Source organism: Prionailurus bengalensis, chromosome A1 (assembly GCF_016509475.1).
Source record: "Prionailurus bengalensis isolate Pbe53 chromosome A1, Fcat_Pben_1.1_paternal_pri, whole genome shotgun sequence".
Taxonomy (NCBI): Eukaryota; Metazoa; Chordata; class Mammalia; order Carnivora; family Felidae; genus Prionailurus; species Prionailurus bengalensis.
The window spans coordinates 158,589,843-158,615,434 of NC_057343.1; the positions used below are offsets into that span (position 1 = coordinate 158,589,843).

Below are 25,592 nucleotides of genomic sequence, written 5' to 3' on the forward strand. Positions count from 1 at the left end.
TATTATTAGTGAATTATTGTTTGTTTATATTTTTCCCCTTTTGAGCTTTTCAAATAAGGAAGGAAGCGATAACCATGTACAAAGTAATACAGTAATCTAGTATTGTGTCTCTTCATTGTGTAGTACCATTATGCTTACCTGAATCAGATGGGCAAGCTGATAAGGGTAATTGGTTTGGGGGAGGGGGACTCTGATAAAAGTTGCTCTTTGGGAAGTTTTCCAGTTTATAGATATTTTCTGTATCATTCAGAGTAAATAATTAGCAAATAATTATTGAAGGCCAATTAAGTGTAAAATGCTGTCGAGGATTTAAAAATTGAACTGCATAGTCTTTTATTTAAAGGAATTTTGTCTCTAAATCTGGCAAACAGACCAATGCACTCAAAGCAAAGCAATTGAGAATTAGTAAATGCTAATTTGGGTGGTGGTGGTGGTGATCAGCTCAAAAATTCAAAGAAAGAAGTCTGGAGTCACTGGAACTTGAATCCCTCTATAGGGTTGAGTAGATTCTAGATAAGAAGACCTGGTATAGATGGGGAGAGGCCAACTAAAAATTATCTTAATGGTAATTCTAGTTGAACACATTCATATTATGAGTGAGGAAACTGAGATTTTGTTTATTAAAAAGCACCCTATTAAAACCTGGATAGGTAGGTCTGAATTGGCTTTTCTAGCCACTATATACACTAAGTAGCTCTTTGGGGCACCTGGGTGGCTCAATCGGTTGAGCCTCCGACTTCCGCTCAGGTCATGATCTCACGGTCTGTGAGTTCGAGCCCCGCATCAGGCTCTGTGCTGACAGCTCAGAGCCTGAAGCCTGCTTCGGATTCTGTGTCTCCCTCTCTCTCTGCCCCTCCCCTGCTCATGGTCTGTCTCTCTCTCTGTCAAAAATAAATAAACATTAAAAAAAAAAATACACTATGTACCTCTTTGGAATTAATAACTGAGAAGAAATAAATATTATATGATAATTTAGTGCAAAGAAAAGGCAAAAAGAAGTAAACTGATATAAGGCCTGCTTCATTTGTTATATTTAGCGTACAAAATGGAAAAAGTTGAGGGTGCCTGGGTGGCTCAGTCGGTTAAGTTTCTGACTTTGGCTCAGGTCATGATCTTGCAATTCATGAGTTTGAGCCCCTCGTTAGGTTCTGTGCTGACAGCTCAGAGCCTGGAGCCTGGAGCCTGCTTCAGATTCTGTGTCTCCCTCTCTCTCTATCTCTTGCCTGCTCACACTCTGTCACTTTCTATCTCAAAGATAAACATTAAAAAAAATTTTTTTTTTCAAAATGAAAATAGGACTGTGAACATCAAAGTCTTTGCTCGTCTTGAAATGCCAGGCCATGCCTCTTTCCTGGTCACCATGTATTTAATGACCATTTCTTACTTCTCTATTGGAGCTGAGATCACCAGTTCAGATGCCTTCAGGTGTTATTAGGTTCACAAGATAAATGAAGTGGACCAGACAGTGCCACAGGGACTGAAGGTGCTGGACTGTGGTGAACTAGGGGTGTTGAAAGAGTTTAGCAGTTTCCTAGTCCAGCTGATTTTTGTAGGGTGAACATGAAGGGGCCCAGTGTAGTCCAGTTTTTAAAGAAAACTTGAAAATCTCAGATTTTTATGTGAGCTTTCTGATTTCTACTTGTTGGCACCTACCTGAAATTTTCCATAAACATTTTGTGAATATTTAAAAAAACTCTTTGGGCCTCAGGTAACCCACAGCTTTCTGGTTTTCAACCTTTGCTTTAATGATTTCCAGTGCACAAGTCCATTCTTTCTTATACCTGTCTTGGTAATTTTGTGAGTGTTTCTTTAAGGTACCTATAAAACAATTCCTACTAATGTCTTAATATAATGCATGGGCTCCTGTTAGGAAAAGAGAACACATAACTTTATAGAAATACAGCAGAGGAGTTCCCTGGAAGAAGAATTTCCAGGTGGAACTTCTTCCCCTTGTAATTCTCTCTCCTTGATGCCTCATGTCCCCATTATGTTTGACCTTTTACCATTACACTGCTCTCCTTTCAAGGACTTCCCTAATTCTGTGCAAAAAGTGTCTTCCTATCCTTAGACACAAGTGAAGTAGGAGCTCTATGGTTTTAAAAGAAATTCACTAAATATTCATGGAGAAAGTGAAATACTTACAGGAGAGACATAAATATTTGTTGCCTAAACACAGATTTTAAGCTAAACAATTATTATATCACATGTGATTATTTTCTACTCCACTCCCTTTAAGTGTAATAAATGTCACATTGTGTTGCTTATCATCATCATCATCATTGCTAAATCTGGCTCTAAGCGCCCCCCCCCCCACCATCTCACTGTGTGGTAGAACAATAAATCCACAGGTGTTACAAAGGTCCCAGAATATATGGGGAAGACTATCTAGTCTATGTCTATCACTGCTGACGTAATTCATGAGAAGCTCAAAAATTTCCCTTCAGGAAGGGTTTATTGGGTATGATCTAGATGGAAGAAACCAGATGACCTGAATTGAAACTGGGCTTATGTAGCAAACATACTGGTTTTACTTAGATTCTGTATTTGTTTGGCAGTTGGGTTGATGGTGGCACTGATGGAAATTATAGAAAGGGAGACTGAAACTCTAACTGCTGCTTGACACAAAATATATATGATGATGGTCCATTTGATTTTCTGGAAGGTATGTGCATCTGGGAACCTTGCTGAGACTGGCAACTTTGGGGGACCAAGTCTAACCTTCTCCAGGTGTGGTCTTTCTAGAAGAGCTGAAAGGGGACTTGGGGTGTAGTCTTCCTGGAATTGGCAGCCTTTGCCCTTCCTCATCCTGGGGGAAGCTATTTAAACTCTAGACTTCTACCTCTACACTCTCTTAGTCTCTAAAGTCTTTTCCTTCTCTTAGGACAGTAGGGTTCTTCTCAAAAGTTGTGACGTGGGAGTGACGAAAGTACCCCTCACCACACTTTTATCCTCCCTTCCAGTTCAGATCCCTTCTTCTTGGTGGAGCTGAGTAGAGAAGGCTAGGTGGGCAGAGCTGTCACTCAATCTTCCAGATATACCAAAGACAAAACTCTGAGAGGGCGATGATCGGTATTCACTAATACTTCTTTGGCCTGCTTTCCCTCTTTGTTGCTTGCCTTCTCCTACTTGAAAAGCAGTCTCAAGGAAGTTGTATGTTCTTTGGAAGCAAAAGACTCAGAGTTAATTCTCCTGCACACGAGGAAAGTTCTCCCCTCCCATACTGATTGAGAAACATGTCCTGTCCATAGAATTGCACACTATAGTGACCAAAGTGTCCCTTTCTTGCACATAAGAGTTGTTTTTATGGCTTTTCAGTGCAATTCACGATGCCCTGAAAGGTGTCAAATAAGTTCTGAAAAGGGGAAGGGTGATAGAGTGACCTCACAATTCTTATTGTTTCCATGTTGTTTTGTACTAAAAAGGAACACAAATGTATATCTGAATAAACTGAGGAAGTAGGAAGACCAGAGGAGACAAAACACCTCTTCACCTTTTCACTTTTAAACATGCTAATAGTGAGCCAGATGCCATCAACATGAAGAACAATATTGATAATTAATAATAGCTTATTTTTTTAAGAGTTTGATTTTAAGTAATGTCTACACCCAAAACTCAAACTCACAACCCTGACATCAAGAGTCATATGCTCCACCAACTGAGCCAGTCAGGCCCTTCTATAATAGCTTATTCTTGATGGAACTTTACAGCTTAAAAACAACAAAGTTCCATTGTGTTTTTGAATTCTCTCCCTATTCTGTGAGGTAGCCATTGTTTTATATATTCATTTTACCTTTGAGGTACCTGAGACTCAGAGACACTGTTGGTTTTGTTGTTGGTCTTGAAAGTAAAACTAAGTTGAAGAGGGCACCTTTTGGGATGAGCACTGGGTGTTGTATTGAAACCAATTTGACAATAAATTTCATATATTAAAAAAAAAAGAAAGTAAAACTAGTCATTTGAGTCACCTACCCCCCCCCCCACACAAACATCAAATATCATATTAAATAGTAAGATGGCAAATAAAGTGATCAATTCATCTTAGGTTCATTATAATTAGCATATTGACTTTACTGAGATTTATGAAAACTAATTCAATTTTTTTGTTCAGCATAGATAATTTGTGATATATTAGAACCTCAGTATAATAAATATGCATAGTATGTGGACACCCATTTGAAAATGCTCATATTATAATTTTAAATTATAAAGGTTTACAGTTGTTATATCTTTGTTTTTATTGAATGTTGCTCCTATGATTTATTTGATAATGAGTCTTTGTTGAAAAGCACAATCCCCAATAATATCACTGTTCCCATGGGAAAATGATACTTTATGACCTGGTTTCTAGAACATGTTATGGTGAAAAGCACAGAATAAATATATCACACATATAAATTCAGAAGGCTTTTTATTTCTACTTAAAGAATTAGAATTGCAGGCTGCCTTGATTCCATTTTGTTTTTAATCAAATATCATATTTATCATCTTTGATCTTTTGATCTGTTATGGCCTACTATTTTGGGAGCTTTTGCCATTGCTTTGGATTTTGGAAATTTAAGAGTCAACATGACCCTTACAGGATAAAATATTTACAAAATTAGAAACAAAGCAGGGCAAAGTATGAAGATGAGTGTTATTAGATGAGAAGTACCATAAAGGCACTAATTCAGTGGTATAGGAAGTTCTGGATTGCTAGAACATATTCAGCTTAGGTGTTGGTGTTGGGTGTTGGGAAAAGCTTCATGGAAAAGTTAGCTTTGGAACATCAGAGATTTGTAGTTGTGATAATGAGATTATTGAAACATTCCTTTTTTTTTTTTTTCTTTTCTTTTTTTTTTTTTTAAAGATGCTCCTGTTTTCTTTTTAATTTTTTTTTTTTAACATTTATTTATTGTTGAGAGACAGAGACAGAGTGTGAGCAGGGAAGGGACAGAGAGAGAGGGAGACACAGAATCTGAAGCAAGTTCCAGGCTCTGGGCTGTCAGCACAGAGCCCATTGTGGGGCTCGAACTGACAAACCGTGAGATCATGACCGGAGCTGAAGTCAGACGCTTAACCAACTGAGCCACCCAGGTGCCCCTGAAACATTCCGAATTTAGGGATCTTAAGAATACTGGTTTGCTATCACAAGGTGTTTTGGTGAAAGACTGTAATCTGGTTTAACTGATACACAGGGCATATGAAAGCCGTTGTGACAGATGCAGATAGAAAGATGTGTTGATGACAGATTGTGAAGAGAGTTTTCATTATTGAATTAAGGACTATGGACTTTTATCTGTGAGCAATGCAGAACCATTGGCATCTTCTGACCAGATAGTGATATACTCTAATCCATAGGTTAGGACTATCCAGATGATAGCAGTATGATTAATGAATTGGAATGGGGGAATACTGGAAAAAGGAAGCTAAATTAGAAAGGCAAAAGGTAATGAGGCCTATGCTAGGATATTGATAATGGGAACAGAGACGAGAAGAAGGATATGAAAGACTTTCTGAAGGCAGAGTTGACTGATTTGACAGCTTTATTTGGGCATGAGAGGTGAGTGAGCATGAGGAACCAAAAATAAGTAGTAGCTTCAAGTTTGTTTGCTAGAAGATAGTATTGATTTGAAAAAAAATAAGGAAATCAGAAGGGGGAGCTGATTTAGGTTAGAGGTGGTGGTACAATATATGAGTGAAAATGTTCAGACATTTGGAATTGTGGGCCTTAGGCCTCGGAGTCAATCCCACTGAAATAATAGTAAGAGTCATAGAACTGGACAAGTCTTCTGAGGGAAGTTTTGAGGAAAGAGGAGGAGAAGAAAAAGAACAGGGGAGTCTACCCAAACTACACCTACTATAAGGGCTGTACACCTCTTTCACATTGAGAACCATGGCTATGGTGGGCCACTGTTACTGACAGGAGTATTTAATACCTACAATATGTATGTATCCCTGTATATATTTCCAAGATTTTCCCAGTAGTACCATCATTCTCAGTCATTTACATTCAAATGTATTTTGGAGTGGGAAAAAAAAAGAGGGTAGGAAATTAACAGGTGCTTCTCAGGCATTGCGCTTATTTAGGGTACACCCATGGGAATGTGTTGACCTTGGACACTTTATCCATTAGATATATTATGACAGAAAGTAAGTGCTGTAGGCAGTAATGGGGTAGCCTGAAGGCACATTGGTCTGAAATGTACAGGGAACATGAGATGATTGGGGAGAGAATAAGCAGGGCGACCAATGATCAGAGGTGGCTGTATATATCATCTGGAAGGTGAAACAGAGTACTATCAGTCGAATAATGACAGTGTGAAGCTGAAGTGATAATTTGCAAAAAGAATTTAGTAAGAGGTCATTGCTGTTGGTACTAGCCACATACTTAATAAATTTCGCTGGGTATACATTGTACTTAAAGTGATAATGCCCCCTTTAAGTTGTCGGAGCAAATTATTTTAATGATAACTTATTAACAGAAATGTTTTTGTTTTGTGTTTGTGATCTTGAAAGCAAGGCCATTAAAATTAATAAGATAAGTTGCTCTCTGTTTTTGATTCTGTTCTTCTAACCTTTACCTTGAATAAATCACTTCTCTTATGTGTAAAATGATTTAGGTGATTTAAATATGCTGGGTATTTGAATTGTGATTTATCTTCAGGATTTCTCAATTGAGCCAACATTAAAAAATGTAAAAGGTATAAGGTATGATATGATTTACCTGCCAAAGAGTTTTAGCCTCTAACAGGGATATTCACACTTCTTAAAAACAACAACTGTCCAGAATGTTAATGATTTGTTATAACTCTGACTCCTGGTGAAAATACAGGTACTACAGTCAGTGGATTGTATCAAACTTCAATAGTATAGAAAGCTAAGCAGCATGATGTAACTTTGTTAAATGTTGACAAATTGTACATGGAAGAAGAGGTCTGTCCTATGTAATTTTCACTTGGTCAGTATCTTTGCTTCATTTTTAGGGTCCTGAACCTTTAAAAAAAAGTTTTTATTCTGTGATTTAAAAATTAACCTTTTTTGGGTGCGCCTGGGTGGCTCAGTCAATTGAGCATCCGGCTTCGGCTCAGGTCATGATCTCACAGTTTGTGAGTTCGAGCCCCGCGTTGGGCTCTGTGCTGACAGCTTGGAGCCTGGAGCCTGTTTCTGATTCTGTGTCTCCCTCTCTCTCTGTTCCTACCCTGCTCGTGCTCTGTCTCTCTCTCTTTCTCTCTCTCAAAAATAAATAAATATTAAAAAAAATTAAAAAAATTAACCTTTTTTGTTTTACATACTCACTCTAAGCATATAGGTGTCGGGGTGCCTGGGTGGCTCAGTCGGTTAAGCGTCCGACTTGAGCTTAGGTCACCATCTCGTGGTCCGTGAGTTCGAGCCCAGCGTCGGGCTCTGGGCTGATGGCTCAGAGCCTGGAGCCTGCTTCCGATTCTGTGTCTCCCTCTCTCTCTGCCCCTCCCCTGTTCATGCTCTGTCTCTCTCTGTCTCAAAAATAAATAAACGTTAAAAAAAAATTAACAACAACAACAAAAAAAAACACATATAGGTTTTAACAGATAGATGTTATTTTTTAATATTTGCCAAAAAAGAAACATGCCATTGTAAACTTACTTTAAAAATAGAAAATTTGAGGGTTTTTTTGTTTTTTTTTTTTTGGTTTGCAATGACAGATATCTCTGAAAGTTTACTGTAAAGTATTCAAGTGTTAGTTCAGAATAAACTCTTTAAAATTTATTTTTAATTTACATATGGTAAAATTTACTTTTTTTATACATTTGACAAGCAGGGCAGTTCTGTCACCCCCAGAAAACTCCCTCGTGCTGTTCCTTTGTAGTCAGACTTTTCTTCTTGACTCTTGTGACAACCACTGATGTGTTCTCTATCCCTATGGTTTTGCTTCTCTAGAATGTTGTATGAATGGACTCATACAGATGTAGCCATTTCAGTGTAACTTTTTGCACTTAGCATAATACATTTGAGATTTATCCATGTTGTTGCATGTATCTGTAGTTTGTTCCTTTTTATTTACTGATCAGTATTTCATTGTATGCATGCTCCACAGTTTTTAGCCACTAGTTGAAGAACATTTATTTGCATCATATTCAGTTTTTGGTGATTTGGAATAGAGCCACTATAAACATTCACAAATGATTTTTATGTCAACATAAGTCTTACTTCTCTTGGGCAAATACCTAAGAGTGGAATTAACTGCATATAGTAAGTGTATATTTACCTTTTAAGAAACTGCCAAACTGTTTTCCAAAGTGGCAGTACTGTTTTGCATTTGAGTTCAGGTTTCTCTGCATACTAACCAGCACTTGGTATTGTTAGTCTTTTGGTTTTAATTTTAGTCATTCTACAGGGTCCATATTAGTATCACGTCGGGGTTTAACTTGAATTCCCCTAATGACTAATGATGTAGAGCATCTTTTCATGTGCTTATTTACCATCCTCATATCTTCTTTGCTGAATTGTCTTTTCAAATATTTAGTCCATTTTTAAAATTGGGTTGTTTGTTTTCATATTGTTGAGGTCTGAAGATTCTTTATATAATCTGGATATAAGTTCTTTGGCAGACAGGTGATTTGCAAATGTTTTGCTCCAGTCTGTGGCATATTTTAAATTCTTTTAAAGCATCTTAAGCAGGGGGACCTGGGTGGCTCAGTCAGTTAAGCATCTTACTCTGGATTTCTGCTCAGGTCATGATCTCACAGTTTGTGAGTTCGAGCCCTGTGTAGGGCTCTGCACTGACAGCGCGAAGCCTGCTTGGGATTCTCTTTCCCTCCCTCTTTGCCCCTTCCCCGCTCATGTATAAGCATTTTCCCTCTCAAAATAAATAAATAAACTTAAAAAAAAGTGTCTTATGCAAAGCAAAATGTGTCTTTATAGGGCAAATTTTTTTTTTTTAATTTTGATGAAGTCCAGTTTATAAGTTTTTTATGGATAGTGCTTTTGGTGTTATATCTAAGAACTCTGCCTAGCTAAAAGTCACAAATTTTTTTGCATCTATTTTCCCTAATGTGTTGTAGTTTTACATTTACACTGAAGTCTGTAGCCCATCTTGAGTTAATCTTTGTGTAAGATGTGAGGTATATGTCTAGGTCCTTTTTTTTTGCGTATAGATTTGTACAAAGTAGATGATCTTTTCTCTATTGAACTGCCTTTGCATCTATGTCAAAATTAATTGATCATAGTATTTATGATATGGTTATATTTCTGGACTCTCTATTCTTTATTGATCTATGTGTCTATCCTTTTGCTAAATACCACACAATGTCCTTATCATAGCTTTATAGTAGAATTAGCTTTCAACCATCTCTGGCAGAAAGAAACAAGTTCTCTGCAGCACACTAGTCAAATTCCTTTTCAATTTTCTTCCAAACAAATAGATTAGTCCTACTATCTTCATTCAGTTTACATATTCATTATAAATTCAGCGTGGGCTGTGGTCATACTTCTTATATCCCTTTCCTAGATAGAGAAAAAGCTGTGAACTATGGTATTCAATTATAGCATTCTCTGCATCACCATCAAACTGCAAATTTTTAAAAAGAACCATTTTCTATGCTGCTCATCTACAGAAGTTCCCCTGATGGGCTTCCCCTCCTCTTACAAACCCACCACCCAGCCTGAGCTGCCTGGACACCCTAACCCCCATTGACAGCCAGCTTCCTGTCTGGTGGAGTGGCGGTTGGTAGAAACCAGCTGTCATGATTCATCCCATTTAAGATTTCTGCCTTTTGAGAAGTGACATTAATAGAGCCAGGCTGAATGATGTCTGATTGAGAGAATTTTATGAAAGAGGTTTGATTTCTGGTGCCTCAGCAATTGAACTTTTTATTTTTTAACAGGTACCTTCCAGTTTCCAGAGTATGTATGAGCTCAGTTAGATAGATAAATGTTTTCATCAAGTGTTTGAACCAGCTGTTAGTTCTTCCTGAAAAACAAACAGGCATGGAAACTTCTGTAAAAAAGTTCTTGCATTACCAATTCTTTAATAGTTACATAAGCTTTTAGACTTCTGACATTCTCCAAAAGGCAAAAAATTCTCTGCCCAAGGTCTTGTTACATTTTGGATTTGGTGAAAGAATTCTCAGGTGCCTAAGGGATAACCTCACATACCATGAGGACATGGCTTTTCTCTTGGAATGCTGAAGCCAATTTCATGCCTTCACATTTTTGGGGGGTCATTTTGTCAGTTCTTAAGAACTTCATCTTAAGATGAACTTAAGAATATTATTTAAAAGCAGAATATTTGTTAGGAGGTTGAAGAAATTTGCAACCATAGGGACAAGTTTTTGTGCTAGTTGATCAGTAAATACACTGAAAAGAACAATAAAAGAAAAATAAATGGCAAAATACTGATAAGGGAAAAGAGCACTAGCTTTTATGAGTTACCTAAAATTAACATTATCCTCACTTTTGGGAATATGAGAGAACATGATAATGAAAGAGAAAGACAGTGATTAATTTGGGGAGGTAACAATTCTGGTACCAGTTGTGTGCAGGGAGTGGGAAAGAGAGCCTGTTACTGCAGCCTTGTACAGGGTGCTCAGATTTCTGTAGCAGTGCTGTATTGCATCTATACTATATGCTGAATCATGCACCTAAATATGAAAAGTCAAATTGTGGCTGGAATTTTTCTAGTACTAACAAGTACTGGTTTTCTATAGCCAGTCAAAGTTATGCTAGAAGTACAACATTTTATAACATTTGGTAGTAACAAGTGATTTTTAGCTTTGGATCGGTGATACCCTAGGGCAGAAGTTATCAAACTTTAGTGTACTAAAGAATCCCCTGGGGAACTTGTTAAAACTTAAGGTCCCTGGGCTCTAGCCCTCAAAGGTTTGATTTAGTAGGTCTGGGGAGTGGTCAAGAATCTGCATTTTAACAACAACCTCACTCCATTTGGTACTCTGAGTCATCTCTCAAGAAGTTGCAAAATTCCCCTAGGAAAAAGTATTGTCCCTCAACTGAATTTTTAAAATACTATTTCACTTAGCATAGTAGGTGTTGTGAAACTTAATGACTGAGTGTCAGAGTTCCAAAGAGGTTAGCACTAACTAGTTTAGATTCCCCAGGTGTGAACTAAGATATAACATGCAATGAACAGTGTACACAGACTTAAGTTAGATTTCTTTCAATTAGAAATTATTAGTTACACAATTTCCATTTCCAGGTCATCTGTGCCTCCACAGATAGTATTAGATAAGGGAGGTAGACCAGGAATAGATACCTAGGGAATTTCACAAGGTTCTTTATAATCATTTATTGCCTACTGTGCCCTTAATGATGTTAGTCAGGATCCCATTAAATTAACTGTGAATATACTAATTGGTCCCTTGACGTTAGCTAGGGGGTATCAAATTCTGTGGCTCCACCCCATTCTGGTCAGATAGGAGACAATGTAGAAATTGTTGCCTTTGTAAGGGTTCTTTTCTTTCTGGGGACAAGGCATCTGTGGGCCAAGAGAGATTTCTTAAAACATAGCAGGCATCCCTAGAGAATCTTCCTCTAATTCAGACAGGCACCTATGACCTACTTTTAAAAGTAATTTGAAAATCCCATCAAACATAAGCAATCAAAATTCAGATTCTCTATCAGTATTCTGTAGACCTAGCATGGCATCATTTCCATCTGTCCATACCAATGGCTTAAATATATTTTGGACAGGGCTTTCTTCTGTCTTTGTAGCTAAAACAGAGCATTTCTAGTTTGTGGATTCAAAGCAAGTATACAAACAAATACAATATGATGTAAATTGTTTTTTTCTGTACATGAGAAGGGAATCAAATTTGCTAACTTGGTATTGCAGTTGCAGAATTAAAACACCTAAGCCAGAGCTTATTTCTCCTTATTTGAAGCCTGGAGTTTGGGTTTATAAATGTAACTAGCTTATGTGAACCTTTTTTAAATTTTCAAACCAAAACTGACAAGACAAAGTGTTTCACAGAAACTTCCAGAGTTGGAAGGTACTTTAAAGAACATCCAGTCCCATCTCTTACCTAATTTTTGAAACTTATGTTGCTTGTACTTTAACTCTTGCACTAAATTGTTAGCTTCTTAAGGGGAAGTTTCCTACTCATATGCATTTCTAATCACCCTGAGATTGTTCAGCTTCTTGAGGAGGAAGGCTTCATTTTGCACAGTTGGCCTAAATAAATATTTGTGAATTTGATCAATAAATTGGCAGATGGGTTTTTTTCATTCCCTATTTTCCTGTTGCACAGGTTTGGCTGCCACATTTGCTCAGTTTAGATCCTTGCCCTGTCTCTTGCCAGGTGTATGACCTTTGACAAGTTACTTAACCTCTCTGTACTTTAGTTTTCTGTAAAATGGCCTTCGATAAATGATAGCATGTTCCTGATCACTACCAGCAGAACTTGCTGTCTGAATTTTAATCATTTCAGGGTATGTTCTGTCTAGAAAATATAGTGGGAATACAGAAGTTACCTGAAAGCTGTTGAAAGCATGAAAAATTAAGAGTTACAATTATTTAGTATGTACATACTGGATGCACTTTATTAGGATAAATTCCTCATGATTGTAAGTCAAGTCACAACTGTAATAAGGAGTTTTTAGGCTGCTTCAACTCACCTTCCTACAACATAATATGGAAATCACTGGTTTAAAAAACAAACAAACTTCATGATTCAGTTAACAAAGTCAAGATATGTAGGCTCATGTAGAGCAGAGGAGCAAATTAATTGGGTGTTTAGAGTCTGATATGTTGTAATGAATTGGGTTATCAGGTGGTGACTTAATTAGGCTATTGAATGAATTAACACCCCTGAAATGTGGGAAATTCGCACTTAGCTTTCTCACTTCTGTCAGGGGGCTGGTGGCAGTATCCAAAAGATCAAGATACATTTCTGAAAAAAAATCCAGGTGGTTCATATTACAGAATAGCAAGTATCAGAGGCATTAGGGCCCTATCATGTAATGGTGATAATGTCCCCTATAATATTCACTATGGACAAACTGGGAAAATACAGAGAAATAGAAAGAAGAAGAAAATTAGAAGAAAATTAAAACCACCAGTAATCTCATGCCCTAAGACAACAATTACTGAGAACTTATATTGAGGAGGGCACCTGTTAGGATGAGCACTGGGTATTGTATGGAAACCAGTTTGACAATAAATTTTATATTAAAAAAAAACTTTATATACCAGCTCTTCCTAGCCACAATTGTATTTATTTATGAGATTCAAACTGAGATCATTCTACAAATAAAATTTTGTATTTATCCCATTAAACAAACTCACTGAGATCATCTTTCCAGAAAAAAATACTCTTTAAATTTTGCTTTCTCTTTAGTTATATATGAGATATACTCAATAATATTATTAGTTCAAGATAAAAGATTTAAGTAAAAGGAAGATTGGTACTGCCCAGAGTAGAGAAAGAATAAAATGAAGAGTAATGTGTTTTATTACCGAATATGACTTTTTTATTCATTAATATATTATTTATGGAAATAGTGCTTCAGAGGAAAGTGGTTTAAGTTCACTAGTGACCTTTTAGGGAGTGGCTCATTAAGTAATAATTCTATGAATGGATTAAGGGAGAGCTTAACATATAGCAACTATAAATATAGTCCTTAAATCCTTAAATCATTTCTCTTTCTCTCTCCCTAAACTTATTCCAAAGCCCCACTTTTTTTTCCCTATTCTGCCACTTAGGAACTTGAATCTTTAAAAGCATAGGAAGTGTTACAGTTGGTCATATCTTTGACCTGTATTTATACTATTACCCTCCTCTTACAAACCCACCACCCAGCCTGAGCTGCCTGGACACCCTACCTGGGTAATAGTATAAATACAAAGAATTAGGAGATATGTGCTTACATTCTCGGCATTGGCTTATTTCCATGGTGGAAAGTCTCCTTTAAAGAGAGAGACAGGAAAAAATGTTGGTGAGGGATTCCTGGAGCCATCTTACAATAAAGGCTGTTTTGGTACCCATTAGAGTTCACCACTGGGCCCGTGCATCTGCCATGCAGATGCTGGCATTTCATCTTTTGATTCCCAATGACCTCTGCAGTACTGACTACATGATTTTCCAGGCCTAATGCAAAGTGAAAATATATGGAGTCCCTCCTTCAAAAGACAATAAAATTAAAATATAAAACTTTTTCCTTTCTTCCACTGTCTTTTTCTCTATCTGTAATGATGTTTTTATTTGTTATTTAATGTTTCATGTCCTTAGGCATGGGGATACTCACCCAGCAATTGCAGATTCTCACAGAGTCCCATTCTGTACCTAAGCATACATACCACCCACTCACTTCTTGGATTCCCCCCCCCCCCCACCAGCCACTGGACTGGCCTATGTCCTGGCAAGAGGTAGGGAAGTCATGCCAAGTATCTCCCCTTCCCCTAGGCATGCCACCTGTGGGAACCCATGGTGGATGGGGGACCTCTGAGGGTAGTACAATCTCCATGCTGGAACATGCTGGGTACCTGGATCAGCAGTAGATGAGAGACTTATCTTCCACTTATAAGATGATCACTCCATGGTGCTGTCAGTCTGGGATGTGGATGACTGTCAATAAACCTCCCTGAGTTGTCTCAGGGAGCAAGGGGGCCCATCTGTTTGTGCCCAGAGGGGCTGGAGACCAGCAGCATTACTGGATGAGGACCTGGAGGAGTAGGGTCCTGAAGTGCCAGGGCAGCTTAGAACCCATCCCTATAAGGTGGGGAAGTATGATGGTTGGTAAGCTGAGGCTCCAAGCTCCCAGTGCATGCTCTTTAGTCTCTTAGGACTTCACTTAGAAAATTCAAACTCATAGATAAAATTATTATTTAAAAAAAATTATTTTGAGAGAGAGAGAGAAAGCCCACAAGTTGGGGAGGGGGAGAGAGAAGGAGAGACAGAATCCCAAGCAGCCTCCTCACCATCAGTGCAGAGCTTGGTTCAAACTCATGAACTGTGAGATCATGACCTGAGCCGAGATCAAGAGTTTGACACTTAACTGACTGTGCCACCCAGGCACCCCTCAAAGATAAAATTATTAAGTATTTCAAGGCAGAGTATTAACCTCATGTTGGAGGAAGGTCTTCTAAGCTAATACCCTATGTGGCTGAAATGGCTGCATACCAATGAAGCAAACAGACCGTGAGCTTCTGGAATAACCTTTCTGACACTACTTGAATATCACTTTTATTTCTTATATATCAGTGCTTCTAAACTTTAATGTGCATGTGAATAATATGTGAGGTTCTTGTTAAAATGTGGATCCTAATTTAGCAGGTCTGGGGCCTGAGATTCTGCATTTCAGACAAGTTCCCAGTGGATGCCATAGCTGGTCTAGGAACCACCTTTCTACACCTGTCTCCCTTAAAAATATTTCATTTGGAAATTATTATAGACTCACAAGAAGTTACAAAAATTGTAGACTCCTGTATACTATTCTCTTAACTCCCAATGGTGACATCTTATATGTAACACAAATACAATATGTGATATGACTACAATATAATATCAAAACCAGGAAATTGACATTGGTACTGTAAGATAACAAAAACAATATAATTTAGTAACAAGTTTGATGTCTTTTTTCAAAGGAAAACCATTCATGGATTGAAGGAATACAGTGTCTCACAAACAGTGGAACATTGTTCCTGAGAGATTTGGGGTAAGAGCGAGTTTTATAGAATGTTACAAGAGGCAAATGGAAGCAGGGCATGGTTGGCTAGGATGTTGGGGATTTCCTTGTAGGTCAAACAGTTTCTATTTTCTAGAGTAAGGTAAGCTAGCTAAAGCAGAGTCTCTGGAGGATTGTCATTAGTGTATGTTAAGTTTCCTTGACAGGTGTTTCCTGTGAGAGTAGGCTGACTTAGGTGTACATTCGTGACATAGAGTGGGTCACTGGGGTCTCCTCCCTTTTGTTGGTCCTGATATACAAATTTATTTTATCAGTACAGTATTGTTAATTAGACTATCGACCTGGTTCCACTTTTATCATTTTTTATTTGCATATATATTTGTGTGTGTCTGTGTGTGTCTGTGTCTGTACAGTTATAGGTAATATCATTCCATGTATAGATATTTGTAACTACCACTGTGATCAGGATATGGAACTGATGAAGAAGAATTATTTTGTGGCCTCCCCCCACTTCCCTAAAGATGGCTATAATACATTGGGAGTTCTCAATAATTCATACAATAACAATGCCTATTCTTTTCTCATAGTGAGAGTTGTCCCAAGAATCCAGCAAACCATGAGGTTGGCAGTTCTAAGTGTGCTGAAGCACTAAGGTGAGGTGAAGTTTTGGGGGCAAAAATGTTGGTCATTGGAGGGAAGTATAACATTCCTTGTCCTAGTGCCTTGCACTCATCCTGGAGGGTGCCTTGTATAAACAAAGTCAAATACAAATTTTGGACAATCATTTTACTTAAAAGAGACGTAAGGAAAATGGGAACCAGGTATACCCAGGAGATCTCTAGGATTCAGTGTGGGAATTGGTAAATATTAATTGATAATGACAAAGTAAGATGTTCATCATTATACTGTTCAGTGAACTTGGTAATTGCTTTATCTGTGCATTAGACAGACTGCAGACTTCACACATCTTTATGATAATAAGCTTACTTCATAATGCCACTGAAAATAAGACTTGTTAACTATCACGTGCCTTGTAAATGGAAAAATATATCAGATTTTGATAAATATGACTCATAATTATCAACTTCTCTTTTTATTTTGGTGGTATTGCCTGGTGGTTAAAGACATTATTCTTATCAACTGTGTGACCTTGGCCAAGTGACTTAACTTTTCTATGGCCCAGTTTTCTTATGTCTAAGTTGGAGATGAGTGTAGGACCTATCACGTAGGGTTGTTGCACAGATAAAGCACATGCAACAGTGCCTTGCAGAGTGTAAACACTCAGTATCAGTTAATGGTAGTATTATTATTATTAGGACTAGGTCAGCCTTGAATACCTTCTACTAACAATTGCCTAAGATTTTGGTTCTTTATATCCAAACCACTGACCTCAACAACTTTTTTATATTGAACATGTGTAGATTTTTAAGGTTAGAGGTTCTTTTAAATATAACCACTCACTGTACAGACGAAAGTTAAACCTATAGGCTCTGGGTTCAAGTTCCAGCACTTACTAATTGCAGACTAATTGTGGGGCTTAGGCAAGGAACTTCCCTAAACCATAGTCTCCTTATCTATAAACAGGGAGAGTGTAACAGTATTTACCCCATAAACTTGTTGTAAAGATTAAGTGAAATAATCTATATAAAGTGCTTGGCATGTAATTAGCAGGTTATTGATATTTGCTGTTATTTTTTTATTGATATCTGGTTTTCCCAGTAAGTGTACATGGCCCAGAGTTCCAGAGTTATTGGGAGAGATGATGTTAAACCAAATATAAAAGAGCTTCTCTCCAGCCAGGTGATTGATCACACCTTGAGGACATAGAAACTGGAGCTCCTAACAGTATAGATACCCATGTGTTACAGAGACCAAGAACTATTCCCTGATATCCATCCCTTTCTTTTTTTTAATAATTGAACTCTGCCCCTTGCCAGATTTAGGAGGTCACATTGCCAGTAGAGCCAGAAACCACAGTTCCCCAGCCTGCATGTTTTTTGCCAATGGAATGGGTACAGCTTCTGTGCTTCCTGACCAGTTACTCCCTAGTTCCTTGTGTCCCCCTTTCCTCTGCTGAGAATGTGATAGTGCATGGACAAGGTAGAGGACCAGCCTCCACCATGGAAGCAAGGCCGCACCCTGAGATTGATGGAGCAACAAGATTAATTTGATTCTCTGGACAACTTTATGGAGTAGACCTGCCTATGTCACATTGGCCTGCCTGTGTAGTATAGGGCTGTTAAATGAGAAAGAAGTAAATTTCTATCTTGTTGGCGCTACTGTATATTGGAGTCTCCTGGTTATAGCACTTTAGACTATATCTTAACTCATTTATCATGACCATCTCTAAAGATGTTGAATGATGGAAAATAGGCTTTTTAATAAGATCCCCCAGTAACTGTGATGCCAGCAATCCAGGGACTAGCCTTTGAAAAACACACACTAATGTGCTCTAAAGATGTCACCATGTCTCTAAGCAAAATATAAGTTTTGGAAAGGGGTCTAGAATTTAGAAGATAGGAATATCCCTTGTTAAAATTTTATTGTACTTGAACTGAAATTTGTTCAAGAATTCTGAATTAATATTCGACCTCATTTTATATCAGCAGTAGGATTACTTTTTAAGTTAAAAAATAGATTTATTAAGTTGAATACCTAAGTTGTTCTTTACATATTATTTGTAATGACCAGAAGAGTGAAAATACTTTGGTATTTCAGGCTATTTGTTGATTGTATAGCATGGATACAAGGAAGAGGTAATTCTATATATGTTGACTGAGGTACCCAAGATGAATTAAGCTAAAAATAAACAAATAAATATTGCCAAAAAAAAAAAGCACCAGACATAAAGAATACATGTGGTTTGACTCCATTTATTAAAAATCTGAAAATAAGAAAAGTTATGCTGCTTACTATTGTGTGCTTAGGCAGTATAATTAAAAAGAAAAACAAGAATTAAATACTCTGAAAGTCAGGAGAGTGGAAACCTTTGAGAGGGAGAGTGAAAGAGGGTGGTAATTAGGAGGACTCTAGAGGAGAGCTTTTAAGGGGCTGGAAGTGTTTTACTTTTCTTGTAATTAATTAGTTAATTAATTAGAGAGAGCTAGAGTGCTTGCAAGGTGGAGAGAGGGACAGAGGAGGAGAGAGAGAATCTTAAGCAGGCTCCACGTTCAGCACAGAGCCCAATCCTGGGTTCAATTCCATGACTCTGGGATCATGACTTGAGCTAAAATCAAGAGTTGGCCTCTCAACCGACTGAGCCATCCAGGCACCCTGGTTTTTACTTTGTAATCTGGCTGGTGGTTGCAAGGGGGTTCACTTTGTTATTTTGTACATTTATCTATGTGTATATTAGATTTCACAATAAAAACCTTTTAAAGCATATTTCATAACTACATTAGGCATATATATATTCTCTATATCTTCATTTACATATGTTTTGTGTGTGTGTGTGTGTGTGTGTGTGTGTGCACGTATTCCTGTGTACTCATAGAAATTTTACAAAGGACACACGTACACACAAAAGAAAGAGCTATGGGTAATTGTTATTACCTTTGGGCAGTGGGAATGTGGGGTAGGGAACATTTTACTTTGCATTTTACAATTTGCATTTTATTTACTTATATTTTCTTCAGAATCATTTGTTACTTTTTAAAAAATAATCCCTCGGGGCGCCTGGGTGGCTCAGTCCGTTGGGCGGCCGACTTCGGCTCAGGTCATGATCTCGCAGTCCGTGAGTTCGAGCCCGCGTCAGGCTCTGTGCTGACAGCTCAGAGCCTGGAGCCTGTTTCGGATTCTGTGTCTCCCTCTCTCTGACCCTCCCCTGTTCATGCTCTGTCTCTCTCTGTCTCAGAAATAAATGTTTAAAAAAAAAATAATAATCCCTCAAATATTGTATGTGAACATACATCATTTTATTTTACATGCCACTGTATTATTGGAATTTTGTTTATAATCTTGTTACTTTAAAAATTCTTTCTCCAAGTTTGCATATGTATACATATGTGTACATTGCATACACATAGTAATACATTCTTGGAGAATTATGGCATGATACTTGTAAAACTCTTCACAGTGGTTACCTCTGAGGAGTACACCTGGGGATAATTAAGAGAAGGGAGACCTTTCACCTTTTACTTTATATAATTCTGGTTCATTTGAACATTTTCTTTTACAGTGAGCATGTACTACTTTTAAATTCATAGCACACATAATAAAAAAAGTAAAATCTTAAAAAGAAAAAAATGGGGGTGGGGGACACCTGGCTGGTACGGTTGGTAGAGCATGTGACTCTTGATCTCAGGGTCATGAGTTCAAGCCCCACATTGGGGGTAGAGATTACATAAAAAATTAAACTGAAAAAAAATAAAATAAAATCTTAAATTTATAGCACACACCAAAGGTGATATATAGCATATTCCAGCGTATTTTGTTTTTTAGGCATGGAGGGATAGAAAAAGGTCTACTTAAAAATGTGTCCAATTTGGGGAGAAGGCTCATCTTCAGGGAAAGATATCCTAGAATACAAACCTACATCCCTGCCCATCACATATATGCTAGAGCCTCTGATAATGGGCTAATTTGATGGAATCTTTGAAATTAAATCACAAAGACAGGATTCCTTAAAGGCAAACATGGCTCCTGGCCTGTGGAAAGTATTAGTTATTTGTAGAATTTTTTGGAGAACAGTATCATTTAAACGATATTTCATCCAATAAGGTTTCACTACTTATTGATGCTTTTTTTTTTTTTTTAATAACATGTTAGGTGTTTTTTAGTGAGAGGATTAAGAGGTGCAGAACATGATTGATGAGATGCAACTGGGTGATTTCTGGAAAAAAACTATTAGTGTTTTAGGCCAGTTAGTATTTTAGTCAGCTTTTTAAAAGCATAGGATACAGGGGTGCCTGAGTGGCTCAGTCGGTTAAGTGTCTGACTCTTGACCTTATCTCAGGTCTTGATCTTAGGATCTTGAGTTCAGGCCCTGCATTGGGCTCTGCACTGGGTATGGAGCCTACTTAAAAAAAAAAAAAAAAAAAAAAAGCATAGAATGCTTTTAAATTGTTAATTTTAATTGTTAAATTAATTTTAAACTTAATTGTTGTTAACAATTTTAAATTGTTAATTAACAGTGATACTTATCCTAATTGTTGTAAAGCTCAGGGCAAATGATCTAAAATTCAATAGGAATGACTTAACCAACAAAAATTCACTCAAAGACTAAATGTATTATAGAGAAACAACACTCGTATTAATCAAAGTTCTGATACTGAACTTCATGAGTAACCTTATCTAGATAGATTGAACAATTTGTTGCTGATAATTAGATAATGCCACGAATGATAATCAATAATAATGTTTTGTTGGTAAAAGAGGCAATCAAATACAGAGATGCAGAAGTGAGCTACTCACTGAAAAAGAGCTTCTTTGGAATAATGTCCAACAGTGGTATAAAACTGTGCTGACTAAAACAGTAGCAACCAATTAACATGTGGCTACTGAACACTTGAAGTGTGGCTAGTCTCAGTTAAGATGTTGTGTGTCAAATGTACACCAGATTTGAAGACTTAGTTTAAAAATGGATTATAAACTGTTAATAATAATATTAAAATGTTGATAGTGTCTTAATATTGATTACATGTTGAAATGTTAATAATTTGGATATATTGGGATGAACAAAAATTATTAAATTTAGTTTCACCTGTTTGTTATTTTTTAATGTGGTTATTAAAATTTTTAAGTTGTCAATGTGGCTCCCATTTATAGCTCACTTTTGTTAGACGGTGCTGGTGTACAAGGTTTGAATTATAAATGAACCGAGAATCAGCATTTTCACTTCCCTTACGTTCCAGATAGGGATACTAATTCCAGAGAGGAAACACAAAGGCACAAACATGATTGGGCAGAAGCGAGGAATAGAACTTCCATCTTTTGATTCTCTGTCTCCCTACACAGTTGGCTACTAATGGAAAATTTGAGGACAGGGAATCAAACTCAGGACACCTACACATTAGAGATCATGTTTCTTTAACATGTGAAGAGCTAGACAATGATTAACAAACAAAAAACAAAACAAAACAAAACATTTCTAAGGACTTGGATTGAGAATAGAGGTTAGAAGACTAACATTCAATTTTACACATCTTTGTGTTACTTTTAAGACTTGGACATGTGTTACTATTAAGAAAGAAAGAAAAAAGGCTGGGATGGAGGGTGAAGCAGACAGATAAGGTTCAAAAGAAACCATAGTTTCAAATTCAAGTTTGGAGATATTTGAAGTGACTTTTTCTACCATTATCTTTGTTCACATCTCTAGATGCCGTTGTTTAATTCTTTGTGTTCTCTTTGGGGTGGTTTACTTTTTACATTACTAAAGCGAAATCAACTGTTAGAAACTAATTTTTGAATTTGCAGCTGTAGCTTGAAAAACCTATGTTTTCCCTACTTTTATAAGCACAGGCCGGTGAGAATGATTGGTGATTTTGTTTCAAGAGAATTCAAGCTCTCCCTTCTAAAGGGCACTTGCCAACAGACTAGATGTTTCAGTTTGAAGCCATTTGCTACAATCATCCTTGAGATTTTTGCTCACGGCATCCAGAGCTATTATTTCTAAAGACAGATTCTTAGAACACAAGTTTATTTAGCTTCAGAACATACACAGCCTCCTTACTGGAGCAGCTGTACTGAGTTTCTGAATGGAAGGATGATTTCCACAGTGTATTTTATAGCCACACACCATTCCCGAGCATAATCTAAAATACAGATTATGTTTATTTATACTCCTTTATTGTAGGAGAGAAAGACATACTTGGCTAGTCTGAGGGGTAATGTTTACAGCAGCATTTTCTTTTTTTATGGCAGTTTCTTCAGGCCCCTGCATTGTTGACTTTCTTTCTAAACCCCAGAACTTGACTTAGTGGTCTCCTAGCCCAAGACCAGGATAAATGCAGGTTGCCTGTGCTTAACAGGACTCTTGGAGTATGTATGGGTATGGGACAAATTCCTGTTTAACTTTTTGTCAATATTCTCATTTCCTCTTCTTATTTCATTACTTTCAAGCCTTTTAACCCCTGAAACAAAAGATAATCCTGTCCTGGAGACTGATGGCCTCTTTTGTACCCACTTTTCTGAGGCAAGTGCAAGAATTCTAAAGGAACTTTGTTTTTTAACTGTTGAAATGTTTTTGTTTTAAAGTATAACGTATTTATTTTTTTAACTTAAAAAAATTAATTAATTGGTGACCCATCTCTTTTGATAACTATACCAAGTTCTTTATTTCAGATGTCTTTTCTATTTGTATTGTACACCAATTTCTTTGTTTTAATTAAACCATTATTAAAAATTTTTGAGTACAGTTGACACACACTGTTACATTAGTTTCAGGTGTACAACATGGTGATTCAGCATCTCTAGACATTATGCTCTGCTCACTGCAAGTGTAGCTGCCGTCTGTCACCATACACTGTTATAATACCATTGCCTGTATTCCCTCTGCTGTACCTTTTATTTCTGTGACTTATTTATTCCATGACTGGAAGTCTGTGTCTCCTGATCCACTTTACCCATTTTGCCCATCTCCCCTTTCCGCTGGTAACTGTCAGTTTGAAGGGACTTTTTTTGTTTGATTTTTTGCAAGTTATTTACCAAACGCATTCTCGGATATCTGAACCCATCTAGAAGCTGAGTAGTCTGATTCTCTTGAATTCCAAACTCTGCATTCATTCATTTCGTAGTTAATTTTAGGCACCTACTATGTGACAGGGTAGGGTTATATCTGTTAGAAATAACCTTGGCACGGTGAAAAATACTGGACAGAGGCCCTTGGACCACTCCTCAGGACCTTTGGAGTGGGAGAAAGGGGGTGGAGAGGAAAAAGTCGACGAGCTGGGATTTCTGAGTATTCTCACCTCCAGAAATAGTCAAATAGCACCTGCAAGCTTTCTCTGCCTCTGGATTTCTGCATGGGGCTTTAAATCACTGGGCTGAGCTCTCTTGACCTTTGCTCACTTGTTGTCTCCACAGCTCCAGAAGCTGGGGCATTTACATATAACCCTTACCTGGGCCCTGGTCTCAGCTCTATCAAAACACCAGCTATTTGACTAGCCAGCAGTTCCTGCTGTTGGTCATTTATCTTGATGTGCAAAAAAGACAGGGCCTCTTTTTAGCATTAAGTGTTAACCATGCTTAAGAGAAGAAGTAGAGGTAGAGCTTCATTGCAGCTCCCTTTTAGAAATGGTTGTCCAATAATAGGGGTCCTCAGTCACACCAGTGGTATTACACAGTGACAGTTTCAATGATATGTATGTACCTGGGTCCTGTCCTAGACCAATTAAATAAATTATGGGAATGGGACCTGAGGGTGAGTATTTTTGAAAAGCTCACCAGCTAACACACAGCCAATATTAAAAACCACTGGTATTGAAACTGTCAGGCCTTGAAAGGGACAGATGTGGGTGTAAAATCCAGAATTTACCACTTACTAGTTGTAACTCTATGAGGCTCTCTGAGCCTCAGTTTCCTCATCTTTAAAAGGAGGATGAAATTGTACCTTCCTTACAGGTAGCTATGTAGCACATAGAAGATACTCAATGAGTAGTGGTTACTGAATAAGGCTATCAGTATTCTGTCTGATATGATAGCCATTAGCCATATGTAACTATTTAAATTAAAATTAGACAAAGTTAAAAACTTGCCCCTAAGTCCCATTAGCCACATTTCAAGGGCTCAACAGCCATATATGGCTAGTGGCTATCATACTGGGTAGCAGAAATGTCAAACATCTCCCTCCTTGCAGAAAGTTCTTTAGATTGGAAAACACTCATTTATAACATCTGCTTCAGTAAGACCTAACTTTATTTAGAGAAACGTCATTTCAAACTCTTATGGAAAACCTTCTACATTTGTTTCTGTTAGGTAAACAGCAGGCCTTTTGGCTCGAGCAGAGAAGTGAAGGAAATCCAGGAACCACCTCTTCTATGGAGACTTTTTTCATGTTCCTATATACCTGTAAATGAGTTTACCTCAGGTAAACAAACAAGTGGGAACATCCAATCGATTGTTCAAATAATGATGTCTCCTCCCCTCCCCACCCCACTAGTTCGGAGGCCACGCTCACCAACCATTTAGTCCACTTTTGAAGTAGAACATTAACTTTTCCCTGCCCTGTTTTTTAGTACTACAGGCACTATCAGCGAAGCTGCAACTGGCGTGTGTGTGTGTGTGTGTGTGTGTGTGTGTGTGTGTGTGTTGGAAAGTGGAAGAGGAAAGGGCAGTAGCCGGGAGAAAGAACTGGCATTGGGAAGGGAATATCTGTCAGTGGGAAAAGGAAGGCCATAGATAGGATGTATTTTATGATTTTATTATCAGAAATGTTTATTTCAGGTATTTTGATATCTCTTCTATTCTAAAAATTCTTTAGTGTCATTTTTATTTACCTATAGTAGGTAAGAGCACAGGCTCCGAAATCAAACCTCCTGTGTCCAAACCATACTCCATTATGAACTAGCTGAATGACCTTGCGCAGATTACTTAACCTTTCTAAGTCTGTTTTTCCATCTGCAAAATGAAGATAAAATATTAGTATCTACACCTCATAGTATTATTGCAAGAATTAAATGACAGAATATATGGAAAGTCTTTGGTATAGGACATAACCCCAGATAAGTGCTCAATGAATTAAAAAAATTATTTAGAGAAAGAATATTTTATTGTCAATAAACAAATGATGTGATACTTTTAACTACAACAAGTATAAGCTAAATATATTCCTCATAAGAGTGTTAAATCTGTTTTAAAATTTATCCATTTGTAGGCTTCTTTTACAGTTTCTGTGTTACATAAATGTTCCACGTGTGCTACTGTACTTGTTTGGTTAAGCATAGGCCTAGCAGCTTGGGAAGTGTCAAAGTCTGAAGAACAAATGTATTGTTGATTCGAGCTACTATGTTAAAAATTGCTAGGGGCGCCTGGGTGGCCCAGTCCGTTGAGCTTCT

At 37.4% G+C, this 25,592-nt stretch overlaps 1 long non-coding RNA gene across 1 annotated transcript in view; it reads left to right on the forward strand.

Annotated features, from left to right (window-relative positions):
* The window catches only part of LOC122491373, a 55,927-nt gene that overhangs the window by 1,903 nt on the left and 28,432 nt on the right, over nt 1–25,592 (forward strand). The window contains exons 2-3 of the long non-coding RNA XR_006299343.1: nt 15,560–15,630; nt 16,188–16,253. This is a non-coding gene — a long non-coding RNA (uncharacterized LOC122491373). The remainder of the gene's footprint in view (nt 1–15,559; nt 15,631–16,187; nt 16,254–25,592) is intronic.